Source organism: Esox lucius, chromosome 24, assembly GCF_011004845.1.
Source record: "Esox lucius isolate fEsoLuc1 chromosome 24, fEsoLuc1.pri, whole genome shotgun sequence".
NCBI lineage: Eukaryota > Metazoa > Chordata > Actinopteri > Esociformes > Esocidae > Esox > Esox lucius.
In genome coordinates, this window is record NC_047592.1 from 20,862,787 (window position 1) to 20,884,206 (window position 21,420).

At 37.4% G+C, this 21,420-nt stretch overlaps 1 long non-coding RNA gene across 2 annotated transcripts; it reads left to right on the forward strand.

The window, feature by feature from the left end:
- Positions 1 to 10,189: 10,189 nt before the first annotated feature.
- On the forward strand, positions 10,190 to 18,629 carry LOC117593939. 2 transcript variants are annotated; one of them, XR_004575403.1, is made up of 6 exons: positions 10,190 to 10,435; positions 13,297 to 13,360; positions 13,461 to 13,521; positions 16,746 to 16,797; positions 16,933 to 16,995; positions 18,042 to 18,629. It is a non-coding gene; the product is annotated as an uncharacterized LOC117593939 (long non-coding RNA). The 2 variants fall into 2 exon arrangements; XR_004575402.1 differs by lacking the exon at positions 18,042 to 18,629 and adding an exon at positions 17,083 to 17,274.
- The last annotated feature ends 2,791 nt before the right edge of the window (positions 18,630 to 21,420 follow it).

A 21,420-nucleotide genomic window follows, 5' to 3' on the forward strand; every position in this document is an offset into this window, starting at 1 on the left:
CCACAGAGTAATTAGCTGCAGCTTTTTAGATACATTTACATTGAAGGTTAAGACTCATCTCTATGGTTGTTTGAATGCTGCTTCACTTAAAGTTACATTACAGGCTCAATTCCCATAATTAGTAAAATATTCAAATATATTTGAGTTAAGGTACATCCCCTCAATGTGTAAATCACATATAAATACATTTTACAGTAGCATTTTGGATTAATTTACAATGAAATGTATGATGCATCTCTATGGCGACTTGAATACTGCTACACTTAAAACCACATTACAGGCTCAAATCCCATAATTAGTTAACAATTCTACATGATATGAGTAAAGGTAGGTCCCCTCAATTTGTACACCATATATAGAGACATTTTAATGTAGCATTTTGGATTAATTTACATTGAAATGCATAATGCATCTCTATGGCGACTTGAATACTGCTACACTTAAAACCCCATTACAGGCTCGATTCCCATAATTTGCTGATTCTACTGGGTTTGAGTTAAGGTCGGTCCCTCTATAGGTACACCACTTATAGAGCAATTTTACTTTGGTATGTTGGAGAAATTCACATTGAAATATATAGTGCATCTCTATTGAGAAGTGGAAGTTGTTACACTTAAAGATATATTACAGGCTCTATGCCCATAATCAGTTAACATTTCTTATTGATTTCAGTTACAGTGGGTCCCTTATGTGTGTGTCCCTTACGACATATAAAGCAATTTTACTGTAGCATTTTGGATAAATTCACATTTAATGTTTCTCTATGCTTCTCTATGGCAACTTAAATGCTGAAATACCATAACTGGTTAATGATTTTACTTGATATGAGTTAAGGTAGGTCCCCTCTATGTGTACATAACATAAAATGACATTTTATTTTGAATACATTTACATTGAAAGTTGTCTCTATGGAGATATGAAAGCTGCTACATTTAAAGCTACAGAAAACGGTCAAATCCCATAATTAGTTAATGGTTCTACTTGGTTTGTCTCAAAATAGGTCCCCTCTTTATGTACACCACATATAGAGCATGTTTACAGTAGCATCTTGGAGACATTCACATTGAAATCTATAATGCATCTCTATGGTGGTTTGAATGCTACTACACTTCAAGCTACAATTTCAGGCTCAATTCCCATAATTATTTGAAGATTCTAATTGATATGAGTTAAGGTAGGTCCCCTCAATGTGTAAACCACATACAGAGCAATGCCATAGAAATGTAAATGTTCATTACTTAAATGAATTATGAGCTCCAAACACACACTACAGCTGGAGCTGGAACACACTACAGGTACAGGGGCAGGGAGCTGGTTGACTGGAGCAGTAACAGACGGGCACCCAAACTGTCAGCATTGAGTAAACCAAACACTACAAGGATATTCTTAGGGCTGAGAAGTTTAGATACGCTTTAGCCGTTGGTGGCTAAATTCCAGTCACTTTTCTAAATATTTTCCAAAACTCATGGGGGAATGTACATTTCTGGAAGACCTACATTTTTTATTGTTGAAACTAATTGTTGTAGGCCATATGTGGGTTAAGCTAGCTAGCCTACCGTTAGCTCGTGAGGTATCTAGCTAATTATCAACAGTATTTTGTACTGGCATTTAAACGTTAAACTTAATTTTTATGTACTACCGATTTAACAAAGGTATGGTAACGTTAAATACTAATCGGGAAACAATGTCAGTAAAGCATTTCGGATATGGAAAGCAAATTCTAATGCAGACGTTTGTAAACACTGCGGTTGGCCGGGATCAACACAAGCGAAGTAAGGCAGTCCGGGGCAAACACCAAAACGACAGTGGGATTATCATCATACTCTACCTGTTGCTGTCCGGAGATGTGCACCCGTGCCCAGGTCCTTTTTCCCGGGACTCCAGCTGTAAGGCACCAGCGAGCGCACTAGCCGCCACTGAGGGGCTGGGGCTCATTGGCATCGACCGGCAGGTGGTTCAATCAGTGACGGGGAGCGAAGATCTCAGACGAAGCGGGCTGAGACGCCGGGCTTGGTGAGTGCTGAGGGCCTGGACTGGCCATCTTTCAGCGCGTGGACCGACAGCGGCGGGGCTGTCGCCGGTGAGGAGCAAACAACTACAAATTCCTTGCCCTGCGTTTCTGACCCTACTCGATCATATCGTACGGATGTTAAGGTAACGGGTCATTGCTCTCAAGGTAAGCGTGAAAATCTGCACGGTACAACCCACAGTCGTTTCAAAAACATTATAAACCCTGCTTTGAAAAAACACCGCAAACTGAACTTTTTTAAAACTGTCAATCACTCTCGACTGATCTGGGATCAACAACTCAAACCAAGGGGTCTATTTGGAGGGCATATGCATATTCGTAGCCTCACCCCAAAGTCTGAAGAAGTACATCATCTTCTTATTAACTCCAACTTAGATTTTTTAGGTCTGACAGAATCTTGGTTACATAAAAACTCTCCATCTGCTGCATTACATGTACCAGGGTATAATATTTTTTAGAAGGGACAGATGTGAGGGAAGAGGGGGAGGGGTCATGGTTTACATAAAAGATCACATTAACTGTCAGCAGATATGTTGGCCTTTTGACCATGATTTGGAGTGTATTGGGCTGAATATACTGCTTTCACCTGAAATGTCTTTTGTGCTCATTGTCGTATATTGTCCACCCTCCTCTAATAATGATTTTTATACAACTTTTAAAAAGCTACTTCAAGCATGTGATTTTAATTTTAATAATATTACTTGGTGATCTTAACTGTAACTGGCTAAATAAGACTAATAGGAAATCCCTTAAACAGATCACAGATAGTCTGGATTTTACTCAATTGTTGGAAGGTCCTACTAGAATAACCACATCGTCGCAGACACAGATAGATTTAATATTCAGTAACAAGCCTGAAAGAATTGTAAAAACATTTAATTTTATTACTGGACTGTCTGATCATAATCTGACTCTACTGTCGAGAAAACTTACAAAAAAGCGATTTCATCATTCTAATAAACCCGTGGAGCAACTTAGGATTCCTAAGAATGAAATGGATAATTTTCAAAAGGCAGTACAGCAGACTAATTGGATAGATATATTTAACGGGATCAACATAGAAGAAGTTAGCAAAATGTTTTTTACCAAGCTACAAAATCTAGTTAAGGAGTTTACTAGAAAGGTAAAAGGAAAGAAAAAAGTGAATGCACTCCCATGGCTCAACACTGAAATATTTAATTTGATGAAAGAAAGAGACTCCGCTTTAAAAAGATCATTAAAAACAAAATCAAATAGTGATAGGCATAGGTTCACTTCATTACGTAATCAAGTGATTAAAGTGATAAGAAAGGCTAAAGCCAATTTTTTTATAACAATTATTAATGAGGGAAAAGGTAACACAAAACTGATCTGGGAACAGATTAAGAATGTGATGGGAATTAGCCATAAGCTTAGAAACCAGAGGGGATATTTCCAACTACCTGGAAGACTGCAATTGTAATTCCCATATTTAAGTCAAATGACCCACGGAACATATCTAACTACCGCCCAATTAGTATTCTACCAGTGGTCTCTAAGGTAGCTGAAAAATGTGTATCAGAGCAGCTTGTTTCTTTTCTAAATAATAGTCCCTTCTCGCTTCATCCAATGCAGTTTGGCTTTCGGGCCCATCATTCCGCAGAAACGGCTAACTGTTACTCTTTAGAGACTGTTTGAGCAATGGTGGACAAGGTAGGTGTTGTTGGCGCTGTGTTTTTAGACCTCCGTAAAGCATTTGACACAGTTAACCATCAGGTCCTTATTGCCAAACTCTCTACTTTTAATTTTTCCACTTCTGCAATTAAATGGTTTGAGTCATATTTAACTGGTAGAACTCAATTTGTTTCTGTGAACACCCATTGTTCACTAGCTCTTAATTTATGTACAGGGGTGCCACAAGGATCAATACTTGGCCCGCTTTTGTTTAGTCTATATATTAATGATTTGCCATCAGTTTGCCCTGATATTAATACAATAATGTATGCGGACGACACTGTAATTTATGTGCATGCCAAGACAAAAAATCTGGCAGCCGCAAAACTGACTAAAGCCATGGACCGGATAACCGATTGGCTAAATCGTTCATGCCTTCAATTAAATGTAGATAAAACTGTGGGAATGTTTTTTACAAAAAGGCAATGTAATAGTGTGTCAAATATATCAATTTCGGGTCAAAACATTACTATTGTGCCACAATTTAAATATTTGGGCGTTATTATTGATTCTAATCTCTCTTTTAAAACACATATTACGAAAGTCTGCAATAGGGTTAAGTTTAGTTTAGCTAACTTTAGATATACTAGAAATGCCCTTACTTTTAATGCTGCCAAATTATTTATGGATGCAATGATTATGTCACATCTAACATATTGTCTGACAAGCTGGGGATAAACTAACAGCTCATCACTAAAGCCTTTGGCAACTATTTATAAAAAAACTCTTAAAATTTTGGACCAAAAGCCTAACAGTTCACATCATTTTATCATCCTTAAAAACCCTAAATTGCTGAGCTGGGAAAATTTGATCAAATATAAAAACATTTGTCTGGTTTACAAAATTTTACATAATACTGCTCCGCCTCCTTTCAATTCATTTATAATTCAATATAATAACAGCAGTCAGAATACCAGAAGCACCAGAAGCACCACACGAGGCGACCTTGTGATCCCATTCAGAAAAAGTACATTTGGTCAATTATCATTTTCTGTTACTGCAATACATAACTGGAACTCATTGCCTATTACAATTAAAAACATATATATGTATTCGACTTTTGCAGCACACCTTAAAAATTGGCTAACCGACAATTACAACTGTACACATTAAAATGCTAGATGTGATGTGCGTACAAGATATGACATGATCATGCTTCTGTCATTTGATCTCTGCCTGCCTGCTTCAATGTTATGTCATGTATGTGCTTTAATGTGGCCTCTGCAATGTGGCCTCTGCATTTTTATTCTTTTTTTGTCAATTTTCACTGTTCTATTGCTTGACCTGTTTTTATGTCTTTGTAATTTGTGCTTGCTTGTTTGTCTTAATTTTGTGTTATCTTGTTTGTATGTCTAAGCTCTTGCTTACATCTGTTTTACTTGTAATGTATTTATTGATGTATGCCTATTAACAACTGCCTGGGGACTACAGCTGGAAATTAGCCGTAGAGGCTAAAGCTGCTCTTTTATTGAAAGAGGTTGTCCACATTATTATAAACCAATAAACTAAACTAGTATAACCACGCACAATTTTTCAGAGGGGCTAGTTTAAACAAGTATTTTCAAGAGTTGGCTAGGTTGACCGCAGTAAATTTAGAACATAGACAGGAGTCTCACTCCTATAGCCTCACCGTGAGATAGGGAGTCTAACATAGTGGAGTCTGTTGATAGCATAGCGAGAGTTGTCAATACAGTTTTTCCTTTTGCTCATTCCAGGCTGAGAAAAGTTAAACAAGGTAGTGCTAACAAAAACAACCTTATTAAGATAAAGCCTTCCTCCACCTTGGTCTCAAAATGGGACACCTTCATGTTAGATCCCTTGCTCCAAAGGCAGTTGCAGTAAATGAATTAATCTATGATCATAAACTAGATGTTATTGGTTTACAAAATGGGTCCCCTTGTGATTATGAACATGGAGACGGTAAAATGAAGGAGAAATTATATTACTTGCCTGTCACGGTCAGCCTGACTCTATTACTCCACGTAGAATCGTGTTGATTATGTCTGTTTCTACCCAGACATCTGTAATCACCACTGACAGACAAATCAGTAGCATTGATCTGGTGTTTCTCCGTATTCATGAAGTCGGTATTAGAGCCATCATCATAAGTCTTATGCCATGCGTATGTCCAGTCAGTGACGTCTCCCTCCTGTATGTTACATATCATAGTGACAGACTCTCCCATGAATATCTGGGGCCAGTTGGGCTGGAAGGTCAGAACAGCAGCAGGTCTCCCTACACAGACAGTGGATAGAATATTATATTACAATACACATTTTACAGAAGCAAGGTTTCATATGTTTTGTTCACACATACACAACTGAATCGCCTATTTCATACAAAGCACATGAGGAAGGAAAAGCAGTATCAGAGATCAAGATGATAAAGCTTGAAGAGATTGAGTGAATTAATGAATATCTACCATTACCTTGAGAGTGACCATAGTAGATGAGGGTATTCAACACTACAACAAAGACAAATTGCATCATTACAATACATTAGTAATGTAATTAATGTAAACTGTGCTGCAGTAATAGAGTACTAATATTAACATTAGTGAACTTTGTGTTCATAACAAACATTCAAACACAAATACAAAGTCAGTACTCACAGAGTAGAACACAGGGCCAGGTGTGATCCATTCTGTCTTGGTGACGAGTAACTCTCTCTGAACAACGGTCCTCCTCACAAACCCCTTTACTTCCTATTTGATAAGTATGGTTTGATCACACCTCTTCACACAGAAAAAAAGAGAACATTTCTAAATTCTAGAGAAGAAAGAGTGAAACATATTTTTGGCAGTTGATGCTTTTCTGACCAACTTCTCCTTATGATTGATTCCATGATCTCAGACTGGTTCCTTCCTCATTGTCAGAAGAATGATGTAATCAGAATTGAGACCAGTGTAAGAATCTAACACTGAAGTGATTACTTTAGTAAGAACATACTTGGCCGAAAATCAACAGAGAGCTCAAAGGAGCTTCTTTTCTTTTTTAAAGCACCGCAGCAGAGTTGTCTGGTCCTACTTGTTCAATCTATCTCACATATACTTCCAGTCACAACCCATTTTATAGGCTGCCCAGAATTACACAACACAGTAACATGGGAGCGTGACTTCTTGTAAACGTGACCTCATGTGAGCGTGACTTCCTGTGAACGAATACAAATGGATGTTCGGTTTATCATGTAAACACATTTTCCTTATAACAAAGTGTACATTCACAATAACCTCACACCAGGGAGCTCATTTCCCAAGTGTGCATTTTCGGAAATACATGTATACCGTTCATGCAATCATTTTGCAACAAAATGTGAGTTATCAATATGAATGTTTTGCTTGTGAGTGATATCTATGATATTTGATGTCATTTAACCACATCAGTGAATTTGCAATGGTAACAATACAAATAAAATAATAATTTATTACAATATGTTGGCCTCAAACCATCTGTGATTTAGAGTCTGAAGAAAAGGAAACATTGGAAAATTGGCCAATGATAAATCAGTGTAAAACTAAGGGTTTCATGCCATGGCACCTGTCAGTGGGTGGGATATATTAGGCAGCAAGTGAACATTCTGTTTATCGAAGTTAATGTGTTAGAAGCAGGAAAAATGGGCAAGCGTAAGGATCTGAGTGACTTTGACCAGTTGGGCCAAATTGTAATGGCTAGATGACTGGGTCAGACCATCTCCAATATTTTGGGGTGTTCCAGGTCTGCAGTGGTCAGTTCCTATCAAAAGTGGTCCATGGAAGGAAAAGCGGTGAACCGGCGACAGGGTCACAGGCAGTCAAGGCTCATTGATGCAGATGGGGAGAGAAGGCTGGCCTGTGTGGTCTGATGCGACAGACGAGCTACTGTACCTCTAACTGCTGCAAAAGTGAATGCTGGAACTGATAGAAAAGTGTCAGAAGTCACAGTGCATCGCAGTTTGTTGTGTATGGGGTTATGTAGATGCAGACCAGTCAGGATGTACTGTACTGCCGAACGTGCCTACAATGGATGGACTTCATGTGGATGTTACTTTGACACGGACCACCTACCCGAGCATTGTTGCAGACCATGTGCATCCTTTCATGGCAGTGGTATTCCCTGATGACATTAACCTCATTCAGCAGGATAACAGCAGGATAATGCGCCCTGCCACAAAACAAAAATGGTTCAGGAATGATTTGAGGAACCCAATGAGTTCAAGGTGTTGACTTGGCCTCCAAATGACCCATATCTCAATCCAATCGAGCATCTGTGGGATGTGTTGGACAAACAGGTCCAATCCATGGAGGCCCCACCTCGCAACTTACATGACTTAAATGATCTGTTGCTAACGTCTTGGTGCCAGATAACACAACACACCTTCAGAGGTCTAGTGGAGTCCATGCCTCGATGGGTCTGGGTTGTTTTGGGGGACCTACACAATATTAGGCAGGTGGTCATAATGTTATGGCTGATCGGTGTACATTAAATATAGAAATGCAACAGACGACAAGGCATAGGCTGTGCCCAGCTGTTACACCAAGGGCCGGTTTAGCAGAATCAGATTAAGCCTAATAATCTGTGTCTGTGAAACCGGCCCCAAGAGTCCAAGTTAACCTCAAATAAACAACTTACAAATAAAGACATTTGTTGGTGTTTGTTATCAGGCCTAGGATCTGCTTAGTATACTTACCCAGTCGTAAAGGAAGTCACACTACAGGGCTCTGAAAATACCACCTCTTTCAGCTTGACAGTTAAACTATGAGGGGAGGATGTTTGGTGTCACTTGTTGAACAGTCTGATGGTTGCGGTTTTAAAGTGTGGTTCCTAGCTACTGGCTACTGCTCTGGTTAATTGTCACAGAGATTCTCAGACACCAGTAGATTGGCCACTTGCTATGTTCTAAAGTCGCTCTAGATAATATCATTTTACTAATGATTTAAATACAAAGGAAGGGGGAGACAGGGAGACTGAGGAAGAAAATTCAACACTACTGTTGTTTGCTCCTTGGGGTTTAAGGCCGGGTGTCCCTGTAAAGCACCTTGTGACAACTGCTGTTGTAAAAAGGGCTTTATAAATACATTTGATTGAATGATTGATTTGAAAAGATACGGTATGATAACAATGTTTTGCTCCTTAACATTTCACTATTATGTGGGTCTTTAAGGTAATCAATTAAAAATGAAAAACGCTTGTTACAAATAACCTTTACGTTTAACGATGAAGGTTAATTTAGGGGTTAAGGTTAAGCATGACAGTACTGTTAGGGTTAGGAATAAGGTTAGGTTTAGGTTACTGTCAAGGTTAGGCATCACAGTAATGAGGTTATGGTTAGGATGAAGGTAAAGGGAAAGGTTACAAAGACAGAAAAGCTTGTCTAACCACAGTTCCACAAGGGAAAAACATGTGCGCCTCTCTCCGGAATTGAACTCGCAATCCTCTGACTAAAAGTCACTGGCACAACGCCCGAGAACAGCAACTCTAACTATTAATACGCTGGTGGTTGCCTTCCGATGGTAAGGAAATTGCACTATTAATATGTTGACACTGAACATAATCAGAAGTTCCTAAGGAAAAAAAAAATTATGTTACATATTAACCTAATTCCGCAACACTGGGTTGCAAAATATTTACAAGAATGCTCCTTTTCCGAGTAGTATTTTTTCTTTATGTAACCATTAGATTTGCCCCTTAATTTGCACATTGAGGAGACCAATAAATATAACATGCTTATATTTATATGGCTGTCCTAAAGAGGTTTAATGGGAAAGTTAATAATTACAACATCCATTTACTGTAAAAAAAAAAAAAAAGCACTTCTGCCATCTGTTCGGTGTCTCCCCTCTTCAAAATGTAACAGAGGTAATTTGGTTAAATGACTTCCTACTTTGTCTGTACAGGAAGCAGAGTTCATGGACTCACCCTGAGCCTTCATGTACCAATACTGATAAGAGTCATTCTTGTAGGGTGGAACAGGACCATATGGCTGAATAGCAACTAAGTTCCTCATAGAATACATCATAACTTGTAATTGGAAAGTAAAACCTAATTTTTCCTAAAAGGTCCTTCTGATCCAGATAAAGTGACCTTTTATCTAGACCCAAAGCAAGGAGTGTATGTGTTGTGTTGGTTTGTATGTGTTGTGTTGGTTTGTGTGCTTCTAATTGTATATTTGGTTACATTTGTACTTGGTCTTGGACAGCGTGTACTCTTTACATTCTTCCAGAGACCAGAAACAAAACTATTTCTTAATAATTGTAGTGAAATGATGTTGTGTCGACTCTGTAATGATATTTCTGTCAAACCCATTTGCCAGCAACACTGGAAGCCTGCCACTGGTTACATTTGGAGTAATTAATTTTGCGTGAATATGTACTAGAGGAGCCTGGTTCATAGAGGCAGAGGAGGTTACTCCTCCTCTATTTTTGAGAAGCAAAAAATAAAAAAGAGTAATTGGTTGAAAACATTAGGCTGAGTGAAGTGGTGGTGTGGGACAGAGGTTAAAGGGCAGGCTGAGTGAAGTGGTGGTGTGGGACAGAGGTTAAAGGGCAGGCTGAGTGAAGTGGTGGTTCATTGTTTGTGTTAGCGTGTACACTCAGTTTGTGGTCTGCTGCACCTTTAGGTGTTTTCTGTTCAGTTCTGCATAGAAGAACATTAAATGGATGTTTCCCTTCAACTCTGCCTGTGTCCTGCCTCCTCGACTGGGACAGTCACACTTTTTCACTGTCACACAGACTAAAGGGTAAGTACATAGTAGAGACATGACAGGCATGGAGTGCCTGTGAGTTATTGTTCTATGTTTGGTGTTTTTCAAGAAGCTTTGCACTCTTGTTGTTGCACTTGTGTGCTTGAATTTCTGCGTGCCAATCAAGAGTTAATATGCAAAGATACGTTAACAGCCTTCCTGTGTTTGACTCCTTCATTCTACGTACACCACAACGACACCCGTTCTGACAGATTTGTATCAAACAATGCTATAAACAGATGTTTTTTTAAATATGTTTTTTTTTTATCTAATTAATAAGGAAATATATATATCCTTAATTTATTCCTTGTCATTCAAATGATTGAATCAAATATTTGTAAATTAATTGAAATATCTCTTATTTTATTTTTATAGATTTGCATAAAAACAAACTGTTTTACGTTGTCATTATTGGGTGTTGTGTGTGAATTGATGTTTTTAGCAATAATGGTGTTGTTAATGGTCAGTACAACATGGCTATAAGCTGTTTTTAGGCACAACAGTTTTTAAGAATTCAAAAGTGATGTGATGTCACAGCTGTGGTATACGGTCTCATATTCTACATATACAATCATAGTCATTGTGCATATACAATCACACCCAGATCTGTTTTTTCCAACTTAAAGCAAAAAAAAAATGAGCCTACTACGTTACAGTTTCATCCACAAAAGGAAATATGCTACCAAATAAAAACCTAGACATAATAATAGCATCTGTGATGAAAAATGTATTCTAAATTATACATTAAGACCTGTGGTTTATAAACATTAAGCTACATAGTCAACCATACAAAATATACCTCCAACAACCAGAGTGACACAGGACAACTGTAGGCATAAAAGCAGAGCCCAGAAATGTATGAAAGTTAAGATTTTATGGTTGCTTCTGTTAATGTAGCTGTGTCTAATCCTTAAACTGACTGAAGGGGTAGTTTATGAAAACATATAGAGTACAACTTCCTGTTTAACCAAGATGAAGCCTTACTTTTTTTATCACACCATCACAGACTGTATGGTTTGGTTACTCAACTGGTAGCTACCAGTGACAGAGACATGAGGTGGACAGACAGCCAGAGAACCACCTTACAATGTCTTCTAGAGATGTCTGCTGGTCCACTGTCCTGCTTCTCCTAACAGGGAGTCCTCCTACTCTATATCCTCCACCATGGTATGGTTGAAAACACATTTTATTATTATTTCAACAAGGGACACAGACTGAGACCAAGGTCTCTTTTACATCTGGGCCCAGTGTATACATGTGTACATATACAGGTTAGTTTCAATGATTAAAATCAAACAGAAAAACAGAGTAAGCAAGCAGGCAAGTCTATTTATATAGCACAATTCATACATAGAAGCAATTCATTGTGCTTTACAGTGAAAATAAAAATGAAAAATACAATAGAATTAAAACAGTCAGATTGTTACAATTCTCTAGCTCAGCTGTCTCCAGGGGGACTGCATGAACTTCAACACCTCTGTATCTCAATCATCACATTCCAATGCTAGGATGAACCCATCAGTCCCTTTATGAGATAATCTATGCATCAATGTCTTACTTGGCTCTCTCCAGGGGGACATTTATGTCTGTACATGCATTTTATATTCATCCTCAATGAACTACGGTTATCATAACTGTTTACTGAACCACCCCGGTATCTCAATCCTCACGCTCCAGTGCTTGGATGAACTCTTCAATCCTTTTGTGAGAAAATACCCTACATCGATGTCTAAACAGCAGCACAATAACTTGCATTATCCATCATCTGCAGATTGTAACATTTACACAGAGGTTATTCCTCTGATTATGATTGGTAAAAGATGGCAAAATATACATTTAATAACAAAATAAAACAGAGATAAATATAAAATACATCATAAAATAACAGCATAATAATAAAAAATAGTATAAGAAAATAGAAATAGAATAAAACGTGATAAAAACATAGGAAGCTATAAAAGCTGTAATACTAAATGCATGTGTGGTTAAGTTTAAGCGCTCAGTTATAGGCACAAGAAAAGATAGGTGTTTTTAACCCTGGATACGTTTGGGACACGTCTAAGATTTTCTGGTAGTTTATTCCATTTGTGTGCAGCATAGCTGCTAAGTGCTGCTTGACCATGTTTAGTTTGGACTCTGGGCTCTACTAGCTGACCTGTGATCATGGATCTACGGGCCCTGCTCGGTTTATATTCTTCAAACATATCAGAAATATATTCGGGTCCTAAACCTTTCAGTGACTTATACACTAAAAGCACCACTTTAAAATCTATTCTATGACTGATTGGAAGCCAGTGCAAAGATTTAAGAACCAGAGTGATGTGTTCCGTTCTCTTGGTCCTCTGCTTATTAAATATATTTTAACAAGGATTAACAAGGATGTTGCATTCAAATGTCTGCCGGGTCCTGAGGCCTTTCAAAGAGGGAGGAAGACCATGCGTCCAATCCCATTACTGAGTTCATGGATGTGTACGTTTTCCTGGAATTCGTTTTTGCCAAACTGAAGTGATGCTAATTTGACTTTATGGGGTTTTCTGTGATCTCCTGTAAAAACTAGTGGGGATTTCAGTTAAACTATATAAACTTAAACTTCAAAAAGTCATGAGGCATATAATTTGTATTATTCTAAATAAGATATATGTATTTAATTTAAAACTCCATTAATGGATTTAGCTAAGTGACGATTGTCACATTTCTTTAGAATGTTTATGCAATCAAGAAGCCACTTGTGCCATCTGGTGGATATAAACATACAGTAATTAAATGTGCTTTATAAATAAAGTTGACATTGACATTGCTTGATTTCACCAACCACTGTAGAATATTCCACAGATAACAATTAAGTTCTTCTTCTACAGAATGAACACCCAAACCGAAGTCAGAATTAAGTATATTCTCCAGTAAGACCCTTCAAAGACTACAGTAAGACTATAACATCTTGTTAAAGTGTATAGAACTAATGGTCTGATATTACAGCATGTATAAGTATTGCTGATGTGCTGATTTGTTGCAGGTCCTTGAGGGGAACATGAATGTGATATTTCCACACACTCTCCCTGTAGGATGCAGTCCTACACAGAAGTGTAAGCAAACTCTGCCCGCATACACATACACACAGGTTTGTATGGTTATCCTCATGGGCACCAGAAAATAGAAATTGCATAAGGTTGCAAATTAACGTTGCCATTGCAAAAGGTCCCCATGAGTTTTTTCTGGTTTTACTGTACTCATGGGGACATTTGGTTCCCATAAGTATAGTTAGACCTAAAACACACACACACACACACACACACACACACACACACAAGCCTTAGATTAAAGATTTTTATAATTAATTATCAACTTACAGAAAGTACATATTTAATATGTTGCCTTTTGAGTCACAAGGTTAAACCATTTGTGATTGGCATTCCAAGTATTTTTTGGTGAGCTGGCTTATTTAGCTCCTAACAGAGCTATACATATATTAAGAGGATAATGCAATCATATATATATAACACTGTACATAGCAGTAAAAGAAATAGGCTACAGTAGTGCAGCTTAGCGTTCAACAATTTTTGCTCTGATGTCAGAAAAATCCTTGATCTTCGTTTGTTTCGGGAGTTCATTAAATTGTAGTAAAACAATGTGATAATCCACATGTTGTATTGTCCAATTCAGAGCATATAGCTTATACACTTTGAACAAGAGTTGACGAAAGAACCAAGTCGCAAAAATGAATGTTCTAGTTTGCACGGTACTACAGCGTGGAATCCAAATGGCGTCAAGATGCCCATATGGAGTTGTCTTAAACATGTGCAATTCGTTACTATAGCGCCATCTACGGACACGGCGGTGTTTAACCTTGGTACCCTATGGGGATTTCGGCCGGATTTCACTACTTGGACATTTTGGGTTGTAGATTCATTTCTGTAACAGATACAACCTATTATGATGTATCCTGGTAATAACAACCCCTCTGGCTACAATAAAAACACATAAAAACAGACTTCTGGGTCACTATTTATAAAACTAATCTGTTTGAAAGGCAAAAAAAAAAAAATGAAAACATTTCTGCCATTGAGCATGAAGATTCTTTTTTGAAAGCATTATGAAGTTTGGTGTCAATGGTATTTCCTCATACTTTCATGCCTTTACTATCAAATTACACTGTAATTGTGTTGAAAATAATGAAATAATGAAATAATAGAAGGTAAAAAATATAGGCACCCCCAAAAAATGGTTCTTCTACCTAGAAATAAAACACAATAAAATGAAAGATAATTATCTTATCTCACTTTTTATTATTGTGTAATGACGCAGAACGGCCAGCAGATGGCAGCACTAGATCGCTAGTTATGTTTGGACTTATATAATTTATAAACTCAGAAAAATTACCAACTTCTTCCCAAAAACTCAAGAACACCCCCATACTATGTGGACTAAATATTTATTTTTATATCATATTTATAATACAAACGATGTATTATGGTTCAAAACATCATATATAGTGATGTACACCCTTGTAATCCCTATTCTTGTCTACACATTAGCCTTTCTAAGATGCATGGTCAATGTCGTTGCCTGGTGAAAAGTTCCCATAGCAACCCAAACAATACACAGACAACCCAAATTATACACGGACAACCCAAATTATACACGGACAACCCAAATTATACACGGAACGCTTCACGAAAGTTTTTCGAAATATTTATGCAAATGAGCACTGTCCGCGGTTCTGCGGATTTCGACTTTAACACAGTAAAGAACTGTCCCCCATGAAGCAAAAGTCGAGGCTATAGATCAAGTTGAGCTGGTGCCATGTAGTGAAAAATGGCCATTAGTTCGTGAAAATATTATGGTAAGCAATGGTGAGATGTGTTTACTGTACATGTCTACACAAAGTCCTTTACACAAGCAATAGTTTCAAAGTCTATTTTATTTAAAAACTACCAATGTTGACCAAAATTCTGTACACTAGATTTAACAGGAGAAAAGCGGCAAAAGCTGGTGGCCCGCTGGCTGTACGACATTATAGCCGCCGGCAGCCCGCCAGCAGCAAAACGCCGGCGGTGCGCCAGCGATTGCCCACTGGGGTAGTTGTCGGGTGCCATGTCACAAGAATTGAATTGTTCAGCGAGATCTATCTAGATTGTTCACCAATGGGAGGGAGGAGGTGGCGGGTAAGATCCACGGGGGGATTTGTGGCAGGGCGAATTACACTACAGCACTTACATTATTGTGAGGCTGTGAGAAGACAGTGTCAATCAATGCATTTAGGGAAAGTAGCGACTTCATTTTTCTAACAAGCGACCAAACCTATTAAAACAAAAAAATTGCAACCCGCGACCCGTGATTATTTCAAGTGACGAAGTGGCGAATTACAACCAGACTTGGTAACACTGGATGCAACTTAAGTGCAGACTTTCAGCTTTAATTCAAGGGGTTAAGCAGAAATATTGTATATTTGTAAACGTTTAGGAATTGAATAACTTTTTATATACAGTCCCATTAATCATAAGTAAAATGTTAATTTTAATACTTTGTTTGAGAATCCTTTGCAGGCAATGGCTGATGGTCTTGAACGCAAGTATATCACCAAATGCTGGGTTTCCTCGTTCGTGATGCTTTGACAGGCCTTTACTACAGCTGTCTTCAGTTGTTGTTTGTTCGTGGGTCTTTCCTCCAGGATCAATATCTATTTACTGAAAAAAATAAGAAAAGTTTAGTGATTGTTTTGTTGAAGATGGCTATGCTTAGGGTAATGGATTATAAAGTAAAATGAAAGGCTACAGTTGACAGATTAATTTGTATTTACTAAAATGTATTTTTTAGAAAAGGGGCATTTTTTCCAGCTACTGGGGTAAGATTTTCCTCCATAGGGTTTCTTGCCCACAGGGGAATCATGTCCCAATAGAAGATTTTAAAGAATTGGCCCTATTTTTTTACACCACTTACATTTTCCTTACACACCATTTCATACATTTTACTAAACTTATTATCATTTAAATAAGGCAATGTTATAAATCTCAGCAGTCCTTAAAATGAGATTCAGAAGAAAACTTTTTAATAGTTGGCTGAGAAGGTGTGATGATACAGAGGAAATGTGTAGTTAAATGGAATTAACTCTGAATAACAATAACAAAATATTCGCTCGTCTTGAGATCCAAATGAAAATTCAGTCTACTCTGAGATGAGGACAGCTCTACAAGTTGACAGTTAGTCACATTTTAATTTCTTTCTGTAGTTTTGGACAAAGAAGAGGCAATATGCTAATTCACTTGATTATTTAACTGGAAATGTCTCTTGTCTACATGGTCTGGACCAGTCTATGTGACCTATGCTGAGATTGACTTCAGAAAGATGGTCAAAACCCAGAAGTAAGAATGGACCTCCCTCTTTACATCTTTTCTCCTTTCATAACCTCATATGTCTTTAACCCATGTTGAATAACTGGATAATATTCTGTATACAACAGATACATTCTTCTTCTGTTTAATTCCCATCTACCACAGAATCAACACAGCCGCCAGAGTCAGAATAAGTCAATTCTCCAAGAAAGACAGTCACAGTCCACAGTAAGACTAGATCACCTGTATTATAGGGTATGGAAATAATGGTTTGAAATTAGAGTATATCTAAGTAGGTGTGCTGACATGTTGCAGGTCCTTGAGGGAGATGAACACAATCAGTTGAGGAGCAGGAACAACCAGGGAATGTGAACTTTGCACACACACTCTTTCTGTAGCTGCAGACATTACACAGAAATGTGACACACCCATCACACACCCAGTCACGTATGGGCCACACACACAGACATATGTTATTTTAAATGACATGGGGTAATGATAATAGGGTAATGATAAAAGGGTAATGATAATGGATGTTATTTTTTTAAATGACATGGGGTAATGATAATAGAGTAATGATAATGGATTTATTTTTTAAATGACATGGGGTAATGATAATAGGGTAATGATAATGGATGTTATTTTTTTAAATGACATGGGGTAATGATAATAGGGTAATGATAATGGATGTTTTTTTTTAAATGACATGGGGTAATGATAATAGAGTAATGGTAATGGATGTTATTTTTTTAAATGACATGGGGTAATGATAATAGGGTAATGATAATAGGGTAATGATAATGGATTTTATTTTTTTTAAATGACATGGGGTAATGATAATAGGGTAATGATAATAAGGTAATGATAATGGATAAAAAAAAAATTTAACGACATGGGGTAATGATAATGGGGTAATGATAATGGATTTTATTTTTTTTAAATGACATGGGGTAATGATAACAGAGTAATTTTTTTTATCTTTGACTTCTTAAATCATTCAAATAACTAAATGAAATATCTGTAAATTAATTTCTCAAAATAGAAGAATTATCCAGTTTGTTTTCTTGCAATGGTCTTCATTTTCACAATATCGTTGCTTTTTCTTTTTAAAACAACTATCATTGACCAAAGTGCTGTCCAGGACAAAATGGAATCAGTTAAAACGTACTCTGAGCTTCGATAAAAAAAGTGATTTTTACACTGACAAAAAATTAATGAAAATAACTGGGCATGGTTCACAAAACTCTAAGACAGAACTGTCAATTGTCATGCAGGTGACTTTATGATCGTCTTCACTCGTGCTGCTGCTTGAAGGGATGCTGCTGCTTTTGATGCCTTGAACATAACTGGTTCATCTGAAGCCAGCTCCCGTTAGGAAATTGGTGCTTAGCTAGGTTCAAATTTTCATTGCAATGGAACATTGTTACAAAATAATGCATGTTTCACAGAAAGATGTTTGTCTGGATTTGACATCTTCAGCGTATAATGTTCTGTGGAAGGGAGTGTCATGGAAATAAAGTACATTCTAGTGAATCCCAAACAAGCCCCACTGTCCTATGCACGTTATTTCAGTGCCATCCGCAGCACTTTGTCGTTAATATAGCTCTGAGTGGTGTCTACGTGTTCATTTGGGATTGTACCTGTGTTGGCATGAAAATTGTAGAGGGGATCTGGAATTGAACTTTGGTTGTCCAACAGGGGAGAGATTTAATCAAAACACTGAAAGCAAACCTGGTGACTGTTTTTTGCAGAGCATTCACATGTTCGTTGTGCATAACTGTCAATGTGATAATGTCATTGTCAATAACAATCAGTGCAATCACCACACCTGAATGTGTTACCAAATTGTGTAGCTTTTCCAATAAAATGGGTGGGTATGAAAAGGCATGCAATTGCAATGGGTAATGAAGCACAATGGCTGCTTTGGCGCTGTTGGAAGATTTGGCGAATGGAAGAATTTGGAGAGATCAAATAATACCAGCAAGTCGTTGAGCTCCGGTGTCCCTCTCCCCGCCTGTGGCACAAACACTTTGTCTGTGTAATGCGAGGCTTTTTGGCCTCCACCTCAATGTCACACCACTTCTTTTTAATATCTGGGATGGTCCAACCTTCTGAACCTGCCGCATTCACCACATGCTGCCACTCTAACGCCTTTTTGGCATTTGTAATGCCCACACTGTCAACCAAACAATATATTTTGTTGTTGTTCAACCCCTACAAGAACTTCAATTTCACACTAGGTGAAATTCCTTTTTTTAGGTTTTATGTTGGGATTTGCCGTCGCTGCGGTAATGGAGTCAGTATCGATTAATATTAATTCAGGGTGTTTCAGTGACCATGTATGGGCAATAATGGGTCATAAACATGAAACCATTAAAATACAATGGCAGTAATGATTTTAAATATAAAACATGTAATTAGGTAATACAACATAAAATACGATAATAAAGCTAATAGTATTCTCTATCTTACAGTAAGAGTTATTTCAACATAGGAATTAATAATTTTTGCATTGTATTGCATTTTATGCTGATATTCTCATTAACGCAATGCGTCCATCTCTGTCTGAATGTATGTTGTGTTGTAATTTAAACAGAATAAATTATCCAGAAAAAAATAGATGTTCTACTAGTAAATATTTACTGAATATTAATGTATATTATTAATAATTAAACAATAGTGGAAAAATGAAGTGTCCATGACTGATGTTCTCATCCTGCGCACAATTTTTGAAGCACTGTTTACACACACATACAGAATTGCTGAATTATTTTAGATTTTGTATGAAGGTACACATCTACCAGTACCTTCAAGATGGCTACCAGGAAAGCAGATTTCTTCATTTTCCTCCAGTTAACAAATCCTACACATCTGTTCTTGTTAGCATGGTTGTTCAGAAATTAGATGACAAGTATCGACAAATCAGAATGTGGTAGTAGATTAAGATTTTATTCAACTTTGTCATTGAACAAGTACAGTACAACAAAATACGGTTAGCATCAAACATGAGGTGCAAATAGAAGAGTGCCAGAAATGTGCAAGTATTAAGTAAATGTATGTTACAAGTGGAATGTATAGATGTGCAGTGAAGGCAAATGCAGTATAAATAGCACTTCTAAATGTGCAATGAAGGCAAATAGAAGAGGGCTGAAAAGTGGGATAAATAGTTTGCACATTTGCGGGTACAAATGGCCATTTTTAAATGTGCAATCGAGGCAAATTGAAGAAGCAAGGTAGCATGTGCAACTGAAATGCAGGGATTGCAGCTGTGAGTTTCCCGAGATAGACATGTACATGTAACAACTGAAAAATGCATGTAAAATGGCAATAAAGACAGCTGAAGGTGCAAGGTATCATGTGCAACTGAAATGCAGGGACAGCAGCAATGAGGTTGCCAAGGTAGACACGTACAACTGAACTGTAACAACTGAAAACGTCCTTCAGATTTTGCAAGGCAGTGTCAGACTCCATTAATACAAAGGGAGCAGTGCAACACAGTCCTTGAGAGAAAAAGAGGGGGCTACATATTAAAGTGCTGCAATTCCTAAATCCTTTCTCCAATTTGGATGTGAATACCCTGAAATTAAATCTGAGCGATTGCACTTTAAGCCCATATTCATTTTAACTTCAATTGTTACTTGAATATATTTTGGTTAGCAACCAAATTAACCAAACTTGTGTCAGTGCCCAATTTTTGACAGACCTTACTGTATTTGTTTACGGATCATACATACACAACTAAATCACCTATTTCATGCAAATAACTCAGGGAAGGAAAAGAGACCAAGAGGATAAAGATAAAAGAGATGGAGTGAATTAATGAATATCTACCATTACCTTGAGGGTGACCACAGTAGATTAGGGTATTAAACACTACAACAAAGACAAATTGCATCATTACAGTACATTAGTAATGTAGTAATGTAATCTATGCTGCAGTAATAGAGTACTAATATTAACCTTAGTGAACTTTGTGTTCATAACAAACATTCAAACACAAAGTCAGTACTCACAGAGTAGAACACAGGGCCAGGTGTGATCCATTCTGTCTAGGTGACGAGTAACTCACTCTGAACAACAGTCCTCCTTACAAACCCCTTTACTTAACACATACAAAAAGAGAAAGAGTCTAGAGAAATGAACAAAGACTGAGAGAAATCATATTTTGGCAGTTGTTGCTTTTCTGACCAACTTCTCCTTATGTTTGGTTCCATAATCTCAGACTGGTTCCTTCCTCATTATCAGAAGCAAGCAAACAAGCAAGTTTATTTATATAGTACACCTGTTCAATTTCTCATTAATGCAATTATCTATCAACCAATCACATGGCAGTTGCATCAATGCATTTAGGGGTGTAGCACAATTCATATATAGAAGCAATTCAATATGCTTTACAGTGAAAATAAAAAATGCAATAGAATTAAAACAGTCAGATTATTACAATTCTCCATCTCAGCTGTCTGCATGAACTTCAACACCCTGGTATCTCAATCCTCACATTCCAATGCTAGGATGAACCCGTCAGTCCCTTTATAAGATCATCTTTGCATCAATGTCTTACTTGGCTCTCTCCAGGGGGACATTTATGTCTGTACATGCATTTTATATTCATCCTCTAACTACGGTTATCATAACTGTTTACTGAACCACCCC